This window comes from Panthera tigris, chromosome C1 (assembly GCF_018350195.1).
Source record: "Panthera tigris isolate Pti1 chromosome C1, P.tigris_Pti1_mat1.1, whole genome shotgun sequence".
NCBI lineage: Eukaryota > Metazoa > Chordata > Mammalia > Carnivora > Felidae > Panthera > Panthera tigris.
In genome coordinates this window covers 148,467,998-148,487,198 of record NC_056667.1, presented here as the reverse complement: position 1 = coordinate 148,487,198, position 19,201 = coordinate 148,467,998, and the positions used below count along the sequence as shown (strand labels likewise).

The 19,201-nt window shown below is 43.5% G+C and overlaps 1 long non-coding RNA gene across 1 annotated transcript; it reads left to right on the top strand.

Annotated features, from left to right (window-relative positions):
• The first annotated feature begins 4,055 nt into the window (after nt 1–4,055).
• LOC122241353 lies at nt 4,056–11,804 on the top strand. Its single transcript, XR_006221441.1, has 3 exons — nt 4,056–4,280; nt 10,223–10,391; nt 11,724–11,804. It is a non-coding gene; the product is annotated as an uncharacterized LOC122241353 (long non-coding RNA).
• Nucleotides 11,805–19,201: the final 7,397 nt, after the last annotated feature.

The following is a 19,201-nucleotide window of genomic DNA, read 5'->3' as shown; positions in this document are numbered from 1 at the left end:
CTGTCAGCTGCCGTTGCTGCTACTTTGGAAACCAGCCACAGCTGACTGTGAGAGCTAACTATAGGCCAAGGTCATCTGGGGATCTCCCAAGCCTGCTACAGCGATGGCACCCATACGTTGCTGGAGGGCATGGGCTTTGCCAGTCCAGCCAGTCTAGCCCAGAGAGCTATTCTGAGTCGGAATTTCCACAAGAAGGCCCTTGATTGCCCTTCACGCTGCTGGCAGTTACTTTCATACTTAACCGTTCTGAACCATAATCTGCTTTATACACTGGCCTCTTTGCACCTTTACAACATCCTACCTGTTTTCAGACCCCCACGGGGGGTTCACAGGTATGTCAAAGTATAATATTAAAACTGACCTTTACTGATCTTTGTTTAACAACACAAAGCTCACCAGGGCTACATCAAATTACTTCAACCAAGTGCCTGAGCAGGAAACCCTCAGGCTTATTTAGCTTCCTTCTCTACCGTCATCTACCAGCCTCTAATCTCTGCCAGGCCTTGTCCATTCAGATCCCTATAGATCTCTCCTCTTCCATGTCCGCTGCCATTACATTTCATCCACTTTTGCCTAGATTGAAGCAATAACCTCCCAGCCAATCTCCTGCCTCCAATTCACCAACATTCCACCATCAGTTATATTTCAAAATTACATCAGAATGCATAACTCTTCTGTTTAAAACCCTTCCTTGGTTCCTCATCGGCCACAAGATAAATCCCAAACTCTCTAGACTGGCATTTTCCAGACTACTTTTCCAGGCTCATCTCTTATCATTCCCTTCAGGCCATCTTTCTACCTCTGCCTTCATCGTATCAATATACCCGCTCCCTCAAACGCGCCATGCTCGCCCATGTCTCCAGATCTGTCTAGCAATCTTATCTACCTAGTGATCTTCTATATTTCTTCCAGCAAGATTCAGTTTGAGCATCACCCTTTTGATGGGGATTTCCCTGACACTCTTCCAAAACTTGCCCCGTGGCTCAAATACATACACATGTGTAGTTAGTCCTTCCATCTATGATGCTCCATAGGCGATTGTTGACTCTTAGTTCTTGTAGCACTAGGAAGTGCGCATGCGCACACACACACAGATTTTAGACTCTCCCACTAGGCTGTGAGGTTCTTAATGTAAGAATCTTATATTATTGATTTTTGTGTTCTCAATATCTATAGCGATACTTAAAGCAATAAATAAATTTTATTGTATTAATAAATCTCACAAAGAAATCAGCCAGTCACATCCAAGAAAGTGTATTTTAATTCAAGTCCTTTTTTTTTTTTTTTTTTTAACCTATGCCCTTTGCTAAACAGAACTCAATTTACCAGGTCTTATGCTGGGTTGTACTCTAAGGACCCATATCTGAACTTCAGGAAAGCTCATGCTTTTGCCAAGAGATGAACTAGAAAAATACTGGGGACCAGAGAATTAGGTCAAAGGAAAAGAGTCAGGAGCAAGGATGTGCTGGGGCAGGGGCATGCCACCCAATAAGTACAGTCCAATTCTGGAAGACTTTGGAACCAAAGGAGCTGTTAAAATTGAAATGGGGGCACCTGGATGGCTCAGTTGGTTAAGCGTCCGACTTCGGCTCAGGTCATGATTTTGGGGTCCGTGGGTTCAAGCCTCGCGTCGAGTTCTGTGCTGACAGCTCAGAACCTGGAGCCTGCTTTGGATTCTGTATCTCCCGCTTTCTCTGTCTCTTGCCTGCTCACACTGTGTCTCTCTCACTCTCAAAAATAAATAAACAAAAACAATTAAAAATAAAATAAAATTGAAACAGACACCATGGATGGTTCATACATATTGTATGCCTCGAGGCTGTTTCTTCTCTTACTTACATCCCTATATGCTCTGCTCATCCATTCAAATTCTCAGCTTACATCTAGGCTTAACTTGGTAACCTTCACTTCAAGGTCAATTACCAGCATGGTTCTTACCTTTGCCTTTCTAGGTGAATCATTTCCCCTCATGAAGTTTTCTCCAAGACAAATATTTCTTCAAGAGACTGCCAAGGTTGAACTAATCTCTACCTACCCAAGGTCACGTTTGGGAGTCACAGTTCATGACCCACAATCTTTTCTGTACCTCCTTGTCACACCAAGTGTCAATACTGCTTAAGTTCTGCTCAAAGCTCAAGCAGACGTCGATCCTCACTGCTGAAAAGTTGACTCCTAGAAAAGTGTTTTGACCATGAAGTTCTTCTCATATCAGACAAGTCTCCATATCTGACCTTCTTTTACTCTTCATCTATAAAGCTCTCCATTTTATTATTATCTCATTTTTTAAAAAGTTACTGAGCCTTTCTTCATGTCCCAGACCTGAGATACGGTCAGTAAACAAGACAAACACTGTCCTTCTCCTCAAGAGCTTGCAGTCTAGCTATTTCTCTATTGACCCTTGAATATGACTTATATATAGGAAATCTGTCTGTGTGCACTGAGTAAGTTCACACCTGCCATCCCTCTGACCGGTCTGAATTCTTATAATTCATTAAGGTTCTATTCAAGTCTTCCCACCAAAGCCTGGTGTTGTCTCTGTCTTACATCCAGGTGTATTAAGAACTGGCTAAAGTACCATATCTAAGGATGTTGTGTAGAGTGTTAATCTTAAAGAGGCTTCTAGCGGTATCTCCAAGGGCTCTGTCATACCTATAACTTGTATCAATTGGAGGTTTTGATACACATAGAAAAGGCATGCTTACTCCTTGTGTGAACAGCATGGATGGGTAAGAAAGCTATCCAACCACAGAATCAAGATATATTCTCTCTTGCTACATAGCAAATCACACCAAAATTAAGTGGCTTAAAACAACAAGTATTTATCATCTTATAGTTTCTTTAGTTCACAAATCCAGATGTGTCTTAGCTGGGTGTTTCTGGCTCAGGGTTTCTCCTATAATTTCAGTCAGAATGTGGGTCAGGGCTGCAGTGATCTGAAGGCTTGACTGGGGTGGAGGATCTTCTTTGAATCTGGCTCACTTGCATGGCTGTGGGCAGGGGACTTCAGTTCCTCACCAAGTAAAACCTGTCTATAGGCTGCATGCACATCCTCAGGACATGGTGCAAACTTCCTCCAGAAAGAACAAGCTGAGAGAAGAAGAAAGTCACAATGCCTTTTAGGACCTAGTTTTTAAACTCACACACCATCACTTCCACTTTATTCTATTTATTAGAAACAAGTCATTGGGTCCACCTGTACACAAGGAGGGGAATTAGGCTTCACACCTTGAAGGGAGGAGTATTCACAAACTTTGTGAATATATTTTAAAACCACAGAAGCTGTTAAATATTGAATATTGGGGCTGTGGCCTAAATCTAATTCTAGGAGGTGAAAGACATAATTCTGCAGCAGTCTGAATGAAAATTCTTAGGATTTTTAGTCAACAGAGTTCATTATGGGCCTGCTCCAATCAACGTGATCTTAGGCCACCTGAAAATCCAGGTGCCATCTGTGGTGAGGAAGTGAGTCACATCTGTTTAACTGTGTTGGGGTCAGACCACAGCAGAGAGCCATGTTTGGTTTGGGGCACCACATGGGGAACAGACACTGGGGCCCATGTGGAGCACAGCAAATAGGGTGGTCAAGAAACTTGGAATCATGTCCTATAAAAGGTTGTCGAGGGAACAAGAGAAGTTTAGGTCATGTGGTCTTAGGTATGCTGCAGTCATTATCTTCAAGAATGTGAAGAACTTTCATATATAGAGATAGACTTGTGCTGCTTGCTTCGTGCTGCAGCCAGAACCAATGGGTTGAAGTCCCAGGAGAGACACTTTGGATCAATGTAAAGAAGACATTTCTAGGAGTCAAAACGGACTTAAAATGAAAGCAGCTGCCTTCAAGGGTCACTCTTGTTATCAGAGGCATTGGAATAGTCAGAGGGCTGACTTGGCATGTAGGAGGAGGGAACTGGTATGGTATTGTTGCATGGAGACTCTGTGATCTCACAAATACTTTCCTCATGTAGCTGTGTAGTTATCATTACCTCAGCGTGGAGTAAATTGATGGCAGTGGGCAGAATCTGTTCTTCAGTTGGATTAGAAAGCAAGGCACATTTTCTTTTTTTAAATAAGGATCATTTGTTAGTTCACATTTCTGGATGTTGGAAATTTGGGCTGGGCTGGGCTGGGCTCAGCTGTTTGGTTCTTCTTCAAGTCTCATCTGGGCCAGATGGTTGGTCTAGGATGAGCCTCACTCACATGACCAGTGGTTAACAGATAGTCTACTGGGGTTTTGAGCTTGTTTTTATGGTGCTCTCATGGATCCAGTGCAGTAGGAGCTGGTAAGCAAGTCTTTACCTGTATTTCAAGTCTTTACCTATATTATGTTTGCTAATATTTCAATGGTCAAAGCAAGTTACATAGTCAAACCCAGCATCAACTAGACTTCTTGATGGGAGGAGTGCCAAAGTGGCCAGCACACAAGAAAGGTATTTATGACCATTTTGCAATCTACTACAGAGGCTTTTTCCAAATTACCTGAATGAAGTCTAGGTGTCACTTTGGAGATCCCTTTGCTTTCCTTGAGAATCAAAACTCATGCATTGGTGCATGACTGTGCATAATCCACAGCACAAGGAGTGTGTTCTCTGTCATGAGGAGCCCAGTGATGACATGGAGTTAGCCATTGGCCAGCAGCCATGTACAAAGAGCTCAGACCACCCTTACGAGGGGCCGAAAGGGGGAAACCTCAGCCTCCAGGAGGAGCCTCCCATCCATTTGGGGGAAACAGAAGGACAAGACAATCTTAAAGAAATCTATGGCGACATACTCCATGACCTGTTGAGGGAAGAATGGTGTCTTAGAAGAATTTGAAGATATATTCTGGGCCCCCATCTTAACTCAGCAGTAAGGCAACGTGGTACTTAGTAAGAAGCTGCTCTCTGCTGATAACTCCCCAGGCTCTGTGACTAGACACAGCCCCACCACTGCATGTAGCATTTCCAACTGTCTCTTAACACTGGACTCCGCTGTTGGTTGCCATTTGAATTGGCACATACCCTATTGTCTTATAGAAGAGTTGAAGAAGATACCTTCATCTCTTTAAGAAAAAGGTAAAACTAAATATGGATGAATAGGGCTGTGACTTCATCGAGAAAAGAATATCCCTGTTAATTAAACATACAAGGAAAATGTATCTGTGTCAAAAAAATACCTTAAGATGCTATTATGAAACAGCTTCATTCACTCATTCCTTCATGTTGTCCACCTGGCTCCTGTAGTCATTTGAGTTTTCCACTCTTGATGAATAAATATTCACCATAATTTCCAAGCTAGGTCTTTAATAATTTGTAAGGTTTTACTTCTTGCTGCACCCTTTGCTTTGTGTAAAATGAGATAAGGGGAGTGGTCAAGTATTTGATTGACTAATTGATAGCATGGGGTCAAGTTTCTGGGAGAAAACAAGGATTAGGGAAAAAGACCCCCTCCCTCATTTAGATAAATATTTTGTCAAACCCAAATGACCGATTCACATCTAATCATTGTATGTTAAGCAGGGACAGCTGGAGCTTACTGCTTGAATCCTGCCCAGTCTTTATTCCTTCTATAAAGACAGGAAACAGAAGGGCTCTGCACACAGCAGTCACAGACACTCATCAAAGACAAACCACTGACATGGAACGTCACAAGAAAAGGCTTGCTGGCCCAGTGCTGATGTTTGAGCACCACATGCAGGCACACTCTAAGGAACATGGTCAGCAGCCTTCTCCCTTCATCTTTTGCGGGTGGAGGCTGAGGAACAAGGCTCCCTTAGTTTCCTAACAAATGACCTGTTTCGGTGAAGTAAGAAAGGGAGGGCCGTCACTCAGTCAGCCAGTCTGTTGTAAGCCAAGTTGTAGCGATGTTAGTATTTCATGCCAGTCATTCTGTCTAACAGAAACTCGCCCTGGCTTTTTTCCATTCCTTTTAGCAAGATTGCAGTTGTAAATCAGCGAGAGTGTCCTGGAGGCTGCTTCAGGTTGGTTGTCAGGAGCAGTCTAGGAGGAAGAATCTTCAGAATAATTTAGAATATGAGTCTAAGAGGGAAGGTCAATTTTGCTATTTAGAACCAGAGCACTGTGCCAAACTTGGCTTTGAAGAGATGCTCTAAATGTCAGCCTTGGAATTAGAATTTAAATATCTAAAAAAACCCAGTAGTTCCGGGTTCTCAGCTCTGACCTCTGAACATCCTCTAAATTGGGAGGCCACATTAATAATAATCCATTTTGGATTGGTAAAATCCCCTTTTACTCATAAGAAGTTTCATTTGTAGCTCCAAGAGGAAAATAGGGTGCATGTTGTTCTGACCTGAAGGGCATTATGGATTTTCAGGGAGAGCTTAGGTCCTGGTCCTATGTCTTTTCTTTGCTTTTCTTACTCCCCATTCCTTCCTTCCTTCCTCCCTTTCTTTCTTTCTTTCTTTCTTTCTCTCTTTCTTTCTCTTTCTTTTTTTCTTTCTCTTTCTTTCTTTCTTTCTTTCTCTTTCTTTCTACCTCTCCCTATTTCCAAAAGCTTCCAACTCCTGGTAACTACTTTTCTACGCTCTGTTTCTATGACTTTGACTTTTGTTGTTTTTAAAGATTCCACATTTGAATGGTAACCATTCTGCACTTGCTTTTCTCTGTCTGATGTATCTCACTTAGCATAATGTCCTCAAGGTTCATCTATGTTGTTGTCAATGGCAGGATTTTCCTTTTCCTCATGGTTGAATAATATTCTATTGTGTGTGTATATGTATCTCACATCTTCTTTATCCATTCATCTTTTGATAGACAGGTTGTTTCCACATCTCAGCTATCGTGAATAGTGCTGCAATGAACATGGGAGTGCCAGTGTCTTTTTGATATTCTATTTTCATTTCCTTTGGATAAATACCCAGAAGTGGGATTGCTGGATCATATGGTAGTACTATTTTAAGATTTTTTTACTCCTACCTCTTAATAACAGTGTGACCTTGGCAAATGCAATGACTTTTCTGGGCCTTTCCTTCTTTATCCCTAAAATTAAAAAAAGAGTTATTCAGAGGAACACATGAGAAAGAATTTTGTAAAGTATTAAGAAGGCCCAATTAGAAACCATGGTACAGGATGATGAATGGCCAAAGTCACTCAACCACAGCTGCAGAATCAGGGTTACAACCTATGTTTCATGACTCAACACCTAGCCTAGTACCAGGTGGCTTGTTAACTGAATGCACACATGTTTTCCTCTGACATCAGCCCCTCTGAACTAAAGACTGGATTGATAGGCATAAATTAAGTAGAGCATGGAAGGTTGGATCTATCCACTTCCCACTTCCCCAATCAGTCTACCCTGCAACTCCTCCAGATTTACCTAGTCCTCAGTAAGTTCCAGATACAAGCAGGACTCAGCAGATATTCTTTAATGGAAAGAATCTAAGAGCAGGAATCTATTACAGCCCCATTGTTGGGAAGCATGAGTGGGAAGGGTGCAAGGGGATTTGGAAATAATCCATAGATAAGGCAACAATCCACAGATATAAAATTCACTGCTGCTCCCTGCCTACAGCTCTCTGCTCTGGCCCTGACCCCGTATCCTCAGCAGATATGCCTCTTCTTTGGGTGCCTACGAATGCCTCCTCCCATAGGGTCACTGTGAAATTACACCACGGACACATTTCACCCTGCCATGACTTCTGCTGCACCATGTCTCTAAAGTCTTAGAGAGGACTCTCTATGGACTTAAAGAGGAAGAACACAGACCCCGGGGACAAAAGTCAACCCCCTTTTTTAAAAGCATCATTCTTGGCCAGTCCCACACTAGTGTTCTCTATCAGAAGTCACTGGGAAAAAAAGAAACGGCTCAAGTAATATTTAACTCTGATCACACTGCTATGCTTGAATTATTAACATTTGGCAACCAGAAGAAACAACAGCACTTCATTTAGACACTTAAGAAGGAAAAAGGAACAGCTCATAACCCAGCCTTTATAAGATGTTTGAGCAATCGTTTTGGATGGGCACATGCAGGCTTCACACATACTAGCAAGCATTGTGAAGTGTGATGACTGATTCACTCACTGTGCAAATAGTTATTGAACTGGCACAGTTCTAGGTGCTGGTAATACATCAATGAGCAAAACAGACAACAATCCCTGATCTTGTGGAGCTTATATTTTAGGGGGAGGTGGAGGAGGCAAATATTCAACAACGAATACAATAAATAAGGAAATTACATGGTATCTTAGGAGGTAGGAGAGAAACATATAGCAGGGCAAGAAGAATAGGAAGTGCTGGGGGTGAGAGGGTTCATTTTACATGAGGTGGTCAATGTTGGCCTCATTAACTGGTGAGAGTTCAGTAAAGTCTTAAAGGAAGAGATGGGAGCCAAATAAGTATGGAAAGCGGTGCTATAGACAGAGAGAATGGCCAGTGCAAAGGTCCTGAGGTAGGAGCATGAGTGGAGTGTGAGTAGAACAGCAAAGGAAGACAGTATGCCTATGACAGAGTGGGTAAGAAAGAAAGAAGAAATGAGGTCATAGAGGGAACAGTGATCAGGTATGTAGGACTCTGTAGGCTGATGTATAAGCTTTGTTTTTCTTTAGGGAAATGAGATCCTTGGAGTCTTTGGAGGAGAGTGATCTGACATACTTAAATAGGATCCCGTTCTGTATGGTTTCATTATATGCTTAGTCTAGGTCACAGAGATAGACCCTTTGCACTGAAAATAACCACCTCCACCGCTTTTCCTCAAAGATGTTCAGAGTTGGCAGGCTTCCAGGCTAACACATCTGTATCCCCCACTGAACTGAACTCATCTGAGTCTCCCTCATGACTCCCTGTCCCTCTGGAAACAAAATCCCACCATCTTCCAGCCCAGACTCACATAGAGATGAACAGAGAAAGGGAAGAATCTCCTCTTTTCCTGTTTGTAGTTTCCCAGTAATTCAGACTCCACCCAGCGAGATCCATTAGAGCTAATTAACGACCCTCCTTTCAGGAGGTGTCTCCTCACTATGATTAATTCTCGGTCAGAGACAGAAAGCTTGTTCCATTATGATTCTTTTTAAAAAATTATTATTATTCAGGCTTCTAATACTGGCATGAACTGCGGGTGAATTTCTGAAGTCATGTTACTTAGCTGTCACAACTAGTAATAGAAAAATTCAATTTATAAAGAATTAGGAGAGGCAGCAGAGGCATGCTCTTCGGTTTAGAACAAAGGAGATCAATCCTGACACAATGGCAGCATGACATCCGTGGACTTTGAAGATTCCAGCCTTCCTCTTCATTAATTAGAGAGAATCAAGAGTTCTGGTGGTTAATTATTTGCAGAAATTGTGCTCTGCAAAAGCAGATGCCAGCTCCCTCCAGCCGCCTCCAGCAGCAGCTCCGCATGATAATTAAACTGCGTGTCAGTCCCAAGCTCCGTCTGGGTTGGCAAATACACACTTGGATGACCACTGCCATCCGCCACCCCTCAGGCTCAGGCAGGGCCCTGGGGCTTCCTTACCCAGGACCCCCCGGGGGCTGGCACTATTCTGAATGGATTGCCCTGGATAGGTAGTGCCTTTAAAATCCACATCGAGCAATGTAAGATCAAAGTCATGGAGAATCTGCTCTTACAAAGTGTGTGTTTAGTGAGGTTAAGGGTATTCCCTGTCAGAGTCAGTTGGTAGACTCTAGCATTGCATTGCCATCCCTGCTGCTGCTGTTGTGTCAGGGTGAAACAATCAATTCTATTTAAACAACAACAACAACAACAACTTTAGCTTTTAATGTTTTAATCGCAAAAGTCATATATTATCCTTTGTATCCAATTCAAGCAACATGAAAGTGTACAAAGTAAAAAATGAGGGCTCCTCCGTGCCCCTTCCCATCCCACCCTCCAGAGAGAACCAAGTGAGGGCTGAGGCTTTCCTCTCAGACTCTTCCTATACTTTAGGTTGCAGTCTTTGAATACTTTTCTGACCTGCCAGATACTGACACCTTAACATGACATTGTAGGATCGCTGCTACTTTTTCTGTACCCGTGAGATCCACTCCTGTCCTGCCTCTGTGCTTCTGCAAGACTCAGTGGCAGATTTAACACAGGGCCACCTCCATTTGGGAGTCTTGCCATTGGATTTGACCACATGGACTGGCCTGAGAATGTACTGGCACTTAACTGTATGATCTTACTGTTTCCATGCAGGGGACAGGAGGTAAATCAGACAACCCCATCTTGGTGTTAGCAATGCATTTGCAGCTAAACATACTGAGCCCAGTCTTTACTTTGACAACAGATATTGTTGGGAAAAAAGAACATGCACATTATAGAAGTCATCAGCACTGTTGAAGTAAAGAGATGCCTTTCATCTGCTCCAACACCGAGGAGAGGGAAGCGGGATGCAGAGCTGCTCTTCCAGAAATGCAACTGTTGCTAAAGTCAGCTCGGGGCCTCATTTGCCATAGGTGAGGCAGCAGACAGAGTCACCTCTCACACCTGCCCTCCCAGACATCAATTAATTTCTTGGGGAATTTATTCCAAAACTGAGCAGGGCCAGGGGTATGTGATTGGCATTCAGGAAAAGCTGTGGGCAGCAAAACGAGGGTGGCTGCCTGGCAGGCCGCTCCCCAAATACCCAGATTGCCTTGGGTGTTTTGACATTTCCTGGCATTAAGACCCCGTGGCCATTTCACAGCCCATTTATTTAAGGTATTTGAAACTCTCCCTGTGGGGCAGCTAAGGTTGTAATATTAGCTTGGCAGACATGAGACCCTCTCTCAGGTTACCAGTCATTCTGACCACTTAGAGGTTACCAATTCTAAATAGCAGTAAGCAAGTTTTAGCTACATCTTGGTTGTAGCATTTATTACACTTGTTTGTAACTATCTGCCTACCGGACTCTCTCTCCTACTGGCAAGTTATCGCCTTGAGGGCACTGAATGTGTTTCAAGCATCTTGGGGCTGCCAGAACCTCTCTGGAACTGGGGTACAGGTTTTTACCTCTATTTCCCTGGGTTTTTATTAATTAGTATTTGTTCAATGACAGGTTTCTGTGGTGGTGATAGTAATTGTTTCTATGGACATAACTCGACACAAGATACGATGGTTAGTTTTTTGTGTTGCTTGGTTACGCTATGCCACCCAGTTTTTAATCAAACATTAATCTAGGCGTTGCTGTGGAGGTATTTGGTAGATGTGATTATCATCTACAATCAGTTGACTTTAAATTAAAGAGATTATTCTTAATAATATGGGTAGGCGGGGTGCCCGGGCGGCTCAGTCGGTTAAGCATCTGACTTAGGCTCAGGTCATGATATCACAGCTTGTGGGGTCGAGCCCTGCATGGGGCTCTGTGCTGACAGCTCAGAGCCCGGAGCCTGCTTTGGATTCTGTCTCTCTCTCTCTCTTTGCCCCTCCCCCACTCATACTCTTTCTCTCTCTCTCTCTCAAAGATAAATCAATGTTAATAATAATAATAATGATAATAATAATAATAATATGGGTGGGCCTCATCCAGTCAGTTGAAGTCCCTAAGAGCAAAATCTGAGGTTTCCTGAAGAAGAAATTCTGACTATAGACTGCAGTATTGGGGCATCTGGCTGGCTCAGTTTTTTAAGCATCTGACTCTTGATTTCAGCTCAAGTCATGATCTCACAGTCATGAGACTGTGGTATCAGGCTCCATGCTGGGCATGGAACCTGCTTAAGATTCTTTCTCTTTCTCTCTTTGTCCCTCCCCGACTCATGTGCGTGCACACACGTGTGCTCGCTCTTTCTTTCTCTCTTTCCCTCAAAAAGAAGAAGAAGACGACTGCAGTATCAGCTCTTGCCTCTTGAGTTTCCAGGCTGCTGGTCTGTCCTATGGATTTTGGATTTGTCAGCCCCCACAATTGTATAAGTCAATTCCTTAAAATATATATCTATATAAAATATCTCTTATTGGTTCCATTTCTCTGGAGAACCCTGACTGACAGACATCATATACATGAATCCATGTAAAACACACCATTCATTCATTCATTCATTTTTTCATTCGTTCATTTATTTATTCAGTTCACTCAACAAATATTTTCTGAGTGCCAGGCATTGTGCTAAGTGCTAGGAATAATGGTAGAAAGAGGCAGTCCCGGATCTCAAAGAAAGCTTTGATTTAAGGCAAGTCGAGGGCAGTGCTGGAGTTTTCCTAAAGAAACAAACTCAGCCTAGAATCTGCAGGAACTAGACTCAGACACTGAGTCACCTGCAGCTGCCTTGGCCTGGGGCAGGGACAGCCAGGAACGGCACGGAGCCAAGAAGGAATAAAACATTTTGCCCAGGCATCTGGGGCATCCAGGCTTCACAGTGCAGAGGGAAAAAAAAAAAAAAAAAAAAAAAAAAAAAAAAAAAAAAAAAAAAGGAGAAGAAGAAGAAGAAAAGAAGGAAAAGAAAAGACAAAAGCTTGGGGTAAAGAGAGAGATGTTCAGGGTGGTTTTTCTGGATATTGGCAACCTTAAGGTTGAAAACTCTTTCTTCCCCCCGAAGGTACCGATTCTCAAGAATTCCCCTTCGTGATGTGGTGGGATGACCTCACCATGACCTCACTTCCTTTCCAGGAGCCCTGGGGATTTTTCCTCAGCCCAGCTTCAGGGAAAGGCTGGCTTTGGGTTCTGTTACTGCACCTTAAACACGTTGGCCCAGGAGCACAGCTGCTGGGAAAGAGCAGGAAAAACGTTTACTCTTTGCAGATTTAAAAGTGGCACCTTTTAAATTAGCTTTTAAAGGAATATGCTATCCTGATGTTTGTAAGTCTCTGTTGAAAAGATGTAAGAGAAAGCAGTGTGAAAACGAAACAAACCAGAAGATTCAAAGAGAAGGCAGTCGGAGGTCTGTTAGCCTTCATACAAGCCGGATCCCTTCCTAACCAGGAATAGGCCCTTCCTGTCACAGGGCTCTCTCCCTGACCAAGAACATGACCACACCTTTCCTCCTCACTGGAGGAGGAAGTAGCAGGAAGAGAAGGCAAGACTCAGAACCTGTGAGCAGCTCAGGGTTCAGGCTGTACCGAGTGAGTCCACAAAAGACTCTTTTATGAATAAGAAAAAATGTCACCTTCCTTTGGACTTTTGACTGCTATCTGCCCTAAGATGGTCGTAATCAGTATAGGAATCCACAGGGAATAGGATTTAAAGATTGCCCCCCAGGGTTTTGCAAGGCACAGCCGTTTGTGGTGGACCTAGAACATCTCCAGCACCATGCCACGTGGGTTTCCTTTACTTCAGGAAGCTGTGGGTGGGGGCTTGCCCAGTTTAGCTGAGAGGCATCCACAGCTGATCTCTCCCTAAATGAGACTGAATCCCCCCATGGTTTGCCCTAAGGGGCTCACTCAGGAGTCGTGGAGCTCCAGAGCTAAAGACGTCGGAGCTACCCACCTGGCAACCCGCGGTAGAATTTTCCAGGTTCCCACAATCATCTTACTCTTGCCTGCAAGCGTCTCCTCTATCTTCCTGGTCAGTTATTTACCCAAGAATCTCAATAAACTTAACATTTATTTGGCTGAAAAATATCTAACTAATTTGGATGAGGTTTCATCAGCCAAGAGTGAAGCCCAGGTGTCCCTGTTCCACTTGCTCTTGAGGGGCTCACCTGAGGGATGCAAATGCCCAGATGAGTCATGCTCCTGTCCAATTATTTTTTGCACTGGCCACTTGGGTTCCACTTGGGTTCCTCCAGCAGCCTCGGTGCTGAGGACACAGACCCAGAGATACTTTCCTCTCAGACTTGGCTTGATTAATCTGGACTCTGCCATCGTGATCCTTTGGAGAGAGAAAAATGGTGCTCACTTCATCCTTGTACCACACTCCATTCGATGCCGATATGTGTGGTTTGGGGTGCTGGATGCTTACTGCAGGTCTGAGAAAGACTTGAACCAGTGTTCAGTGGGCCCCTTTCTCAGAGTGCAGCTGTAGCAGCCAGCAAGCCCTCCTCTCTTCCTCACTGAGCCTTTGATCATCCACAGATCTCACCTGTATTGGCCAACAGACCCTTTTATGCTTTTATTTCTGGCCCGACAGGCTTGTTAGTGAAAGGAAAGAAAAGCTACCTGGATGTATGGGTGCCCTTGGTAGATGCTGCTGCCTTTTCTCCAAATATACAAGGCTGTTTCCTCAGCTTACAACGCATTCCCAGGAGAGACCTTCTCCTTCAGCCCATCCCCAGGCTTCTGGAAGGAATTTATGTAAAGGAGTTGCCATAAGGAAGACCTAACAAGTGGTTAGGAGAGCACATTAGGTCCTGGTGCCATTTTTGAGCACCATCGGGAATGGAAAGGCAGTGGGGAGATGAATGGCTCAGTAACCAGGTGATTGGAGATGTCACTCAGTAACCAGGTGATTGGAGATGTCAATCATAATTCCTCCTTCATAAGGTTACTGAGAATGTTAAACGAGATGAGGATAAAGTGCTTGATGCACAGTAGGTGCAAAACGAGTCCTCCTCTCCTCCTCTTAGAAAAGTTTCATATAAACCCGCATTATAGAGAGGCCCATGTGACATGCCTGACTAGAGTGGGGTGACTTAAAGCAGGGCCCATGAAGACAGACCCCTAGTCTTGTAGCCCTCATCTGCCACTTAATAGCTGTGTGACTTAGTAGGTCCCTTAACCTCTCTGCATCTTATCTCCCCATCTGTAAAATGGGTCTGATGGTGATAGCGCTTTCCTCATAGGAGTTTTTGTGAGGATTATTCTAGAGTGGTGCCAGGTATGAAAGGACCATCGACATAGGCTGACTGTTATACTGTGTTATTATGCTACTGATTATTATTCCTTTTCTGCACGTGCATGAGTTGCAACACGATCTGCTGTTTGTTTATTCCTTAATTTATCTCACAAATACTCTTGCAGACTTACATCATCCAGGATAACATCATACAATTATGCACTGCAGAATTATAATTTTTCAAGGCATTAACAGGTGCTTTGTGGGGAAAAAATAGTTCACTAATTAAAGAAATATGTGATTCTTTGGCTTAATGATGCTACCTAGGTATTTTTACTGCAAGACTTCACAGAACATTTAACATGTTGAACATATTCCAGGTGGAAGTCTTTCCCCCTCCACTCCTCCCAGAACTGGTGTCACCAGGACACCCTTTGGGACATGCTGGCTTAGGATCAGGTGAAAAATAATTTGGATACAAGTCGACGAGCTTCTCTAGCTATAAGCACTGAAGGCAGGGATGTACGAAATGTGCTGGTGGGCACAGTGGAGAATGGAAGCACCAGAAAAAGTCAGGCTGGGAAGACAAAACCTATCCAGGAGAGACAAAAGTTACATTGCTGTGAGTTAGCACCCAAAGATAAGGCAGACTGCAGCTCAGTCCAAGTAAAAATAAAAGCAAGGAGGACAAGAAGGCTGTGTTAGCTACCACTCAGTGCTTTCTCCTAGCTCTGAAATTTTTTTTTATTGAGCACATATACACCCCTACACACTGTCCTAGATGCAGAATGCCCTGCATAGCCAGGAGTGCCAGCACGCTCACAAATGGAGGCAGGCAGGCAGGGAGAGCGATTCTATGGGAAGACCAGAGAATAAAGAGTTCTAGGGACCAGGGAGGGAAACATGTTCCAGGCAGGGTTCTGGGGAAAGGCTGAGTCTTGAAAATTGCATATTATGTCAGGTGAAGATGACAGGAAGGACATATCAGGCGTAGGGACCCCTTGAACAAAAATGAAACAATACTGGCTGGGGTCAGGTCAACACTAAGTTTGGTTGGGGGTAGGGTGGGGACAGGGCAGGGAGAGCCATAAGTTCAGGCTGGAGAGTATTGGCCAAATGACTGTGAAAAGCCTTGAAGGCCATGCTTACACGCTTCATGCATTCATTCTGCAACAAATATCTAGTGAGTACCTACTATGGGCCAGGCACTATACTAAATGCTTAAGGATAGGACAGTGACAAAATGAAGCTCTGATTCTTTTTTTTTTTTTTTTTTTTTTAGTGTTTCTTATTTTTGAGAGAGAGAGAAAGAGAGGGGGGAGACAGAAGATCAGAAGTGGGCTTAATGCTGACAGCACAGAGCCCGATGTGGGGCTCGAACTCATGGACCATGAGATCATGACCTGAGCCGAAGTTGGATGCTTAACCAACCTAGCCACCCAGGCACCCCCAAAGTTCCTAGTCTCATATAGCTTGCAGTTCTGGGCATAGACAGAAACAGTAAACAAGCAAACATGTAATACATCAGGTAGTAATAGATGACATAAAGCAAAATAAAGCAGGGTTGGGAAAATAGAGAGTAAATGGGGTGCTATTTTAGATGAGGTGGCCGAGGGTGACTAAAAGGGAATGACACCTGACTGAGTTCCTGAATGAAATGAGGAGTTGGCCAAGCAAACATGCAGAAGAATTATGTCCCCAGCAGAAGGAAAGTTCAGCCCGAAGTCTGAGGTGGAGGCATATACATGGAGGGTTCTGGAGCCAGCCTTAGGAGCAGCTGGAGTGGGCTGCATGACGAGAAGACAGGAGGGAAGGAAGTCAGAGAGGCCATAAGAGGCCAGGCTGCACTATGCCTCATGGGCCACTGTAAGAACTTTGTATTTTATTTGAGGCATAGTGGGAGCTTGGGCTTTATTTTATTGGCAAAGTAGTGTTGAAGGTTTTGGAGCAAGAGAGTGACAGAACAACATGATATGAGCTGTTGTTTTAGGTGAGTGGTTTTCCAATTTGAGAAGAAGAAGGAAATCTCACATAGAGGCATCATACTTAATTCTGATAAACCAGGGAAGCTCTGGCCGAAGTGGGAGTGAGAGTCCAGAGACCAAACCATCATCTCCTTCTTTCTCTTGCCTGTCCCAGAGACCCCATAGGACCCTCAGAACTCTTAGTATTAGGGAAGTGGCTGGGCCAGGTGTGCAGGATGGTAACAAGCTATAGACCCTGGAGGCAGAACAAGAGCCCAGGGCTTAACCACTAACCCAGAGAAAAGACCCTGTGGTCTTAGGCTGTGATAAGGGGGATGGAAATGGAGCAGAGTTGATGAAGTCCATGGATGCCTTATATTGTGTGCAACCAGTAAGAAAAAGCGTAATCCAAGTCAAAGAGATGGCCATCTTTGGGATTTGTGTTGGGGGATGATTTTCTCCAGATGGGTGGTCTGCATGGAGATGAGAAAAGCTGAAAAGGAGTTTCTACTTGATGGGAGAATAGTATCAGATTTGGAATAGATGCCTTTTCCTTCTCTCCACGTAAGACCCGTATTAGATGTTACCTCCTGGGCTTTATCAAGAACAATTTCCCCCTCACCCTGCCAGCCTCACTGGCCTCCGCCATGTTCCTTGAGCACATCAGAAATGCTCCTGCCTCACTCAGGCTCTGTGCACTTGTTGCTCTTTCTGCCTTAAATGCTCCACTTCAGATATCCATGTGGTGGATCCTTCACTGCCTTTGGGTCTTCACTCAAATGCCGCCTCCCAGTGAGGGTTTCTGTAGTTACACCACCTTCTTGACAATTGCTAGTTCCCTTCCCTGTTTTGTTCTCTTTCTTCCTGAGCCCTGTTAACTACCTAATGAACTGTACGTTTTACTTTTTAAATAGTGTTTATTGTCTCTGTCCTCATCTTCAGGACATAAGCTCTATGAGAGCAGGGGTTTCTGTCTATTTCCTCTCCCCAAGGCCTACAATACAGCTTGGTACACTGGATCTTTCACAGAGAATTTTGGAATGAATGATGGACTGTTTCCTTGAGTGGGAACTATCACAGGACTTAGGACCAGTTAAATAACAGTGCAGAAGACTTGTTACATATATTTTTTAAAGCAGCAAAGCACATTTATTGTGGGCCATGTGGTTATCTGAAAATAATTATTCTATCCCTTGATTTGGTAAAAATACAAAATCATATGCTAAAGGAGGCATAGGTTAGTTCACATGAAGATGTGAGACTTCTTTTGACAAATATTTACCCTGAAACTCCCACTGGCCAGTACTGAGCTAAGCACTGGGGTGCAGTGATGAGTGTATTTGGTAAAACATTGTGTGCTAGTTGTCTTTTCCAGTTTCTTGAAGCAACTCTAAGATGCATAACCTATATCTACAACTCATTCCCGTGGTGTCATTGTACTTATAGACAGCCCCCAACTGACAGATTGCACCGTTACAACTCATTTTTAACTCAACTGATGGAACTTAGAACATGTTGTCTTATAGAATCTGCATGATAAAGGGGAGAGCTTCTCAGACTGAGCTAAAAAGCTCATTTAAGAATAATGCAACTGAGGGGCGCCTGAGTGGCTCAGTTGGTTAGGCGGCCGGCTTCAGCTCAGGTCATGATCTCACAGTTCGTGAGTTTGAGCCCCACGTCGGGCTCTTTGCTGACAGCTTGGAGCCTGGAGCCTGCTTCGGATTCTGTGTCTCCCTCTCTCTCTCTGCCCCTCCCCCGTTTATGCACTCTCTCTCTCTCTCAAAACAAAATTAAAATAAAAAAAAGAATAATGCAATTGACATACTATAAGTTCAAGATGAAAAACTGTAGAATACTGTTGGATTACTAATATCAAATAACAAAATATAAATTGAATTACAAAGGGTGTTGTTATGTATCTTGGGAGACCATGCTTGAGAAAAGCACTTGAAGATGTTAAAAAGGATCTTTGAACTCCTCAAGGGAAGCTGAAAGTCTGGATTTCAATCTGGATTTCAATTTACATCCTCCATTCTTCCCCTCTCCCAACTTCTCTTTGGTCTTTGCCATTTCACCTTCCCTTTTGCTGGCTATGTACCCCTTTATCAAACACTGTCCTCTCTCTATACCCTTGTCTTCCTTAAAATAGAAAAGAAGTCAACGAGAAAGAGCCTGTCAAGACCACCTATTTGGAAGAAGGTGGTCTCTTGTCTAGATACCCATAAAGAAAGAGAAAATGTCCCCATGTCATTCAGGGATATCAGGAATTGTGGCAAATTCAATACTCTTGGAATTATTTGTTTGCTCGTTCTTGCTTGTTTGATTTGATTTTTAAATTAATGTCATAAATAATCTTTATGCCTTAGGTTAGAACATAGGATCAATGTGAATATGAAGGTTTACACTTCTTTTTTGTCCACAGAATATCTAAGGCAAGGTAATAAATTACTGTGTTGTGATGGGGTTTCACTCTTCTTAGAAATGGGAGCTAAGGAATTCTTACATCCTCAATGCTTCAGTTTATAATAGAAAGAAACGTCTATGAGGACCAGGTGCTGTCATTATGTAGGTGAGTCATGGAGTCAGTCCCCTAGGACTCTGTTTCCTCATCTCTAAA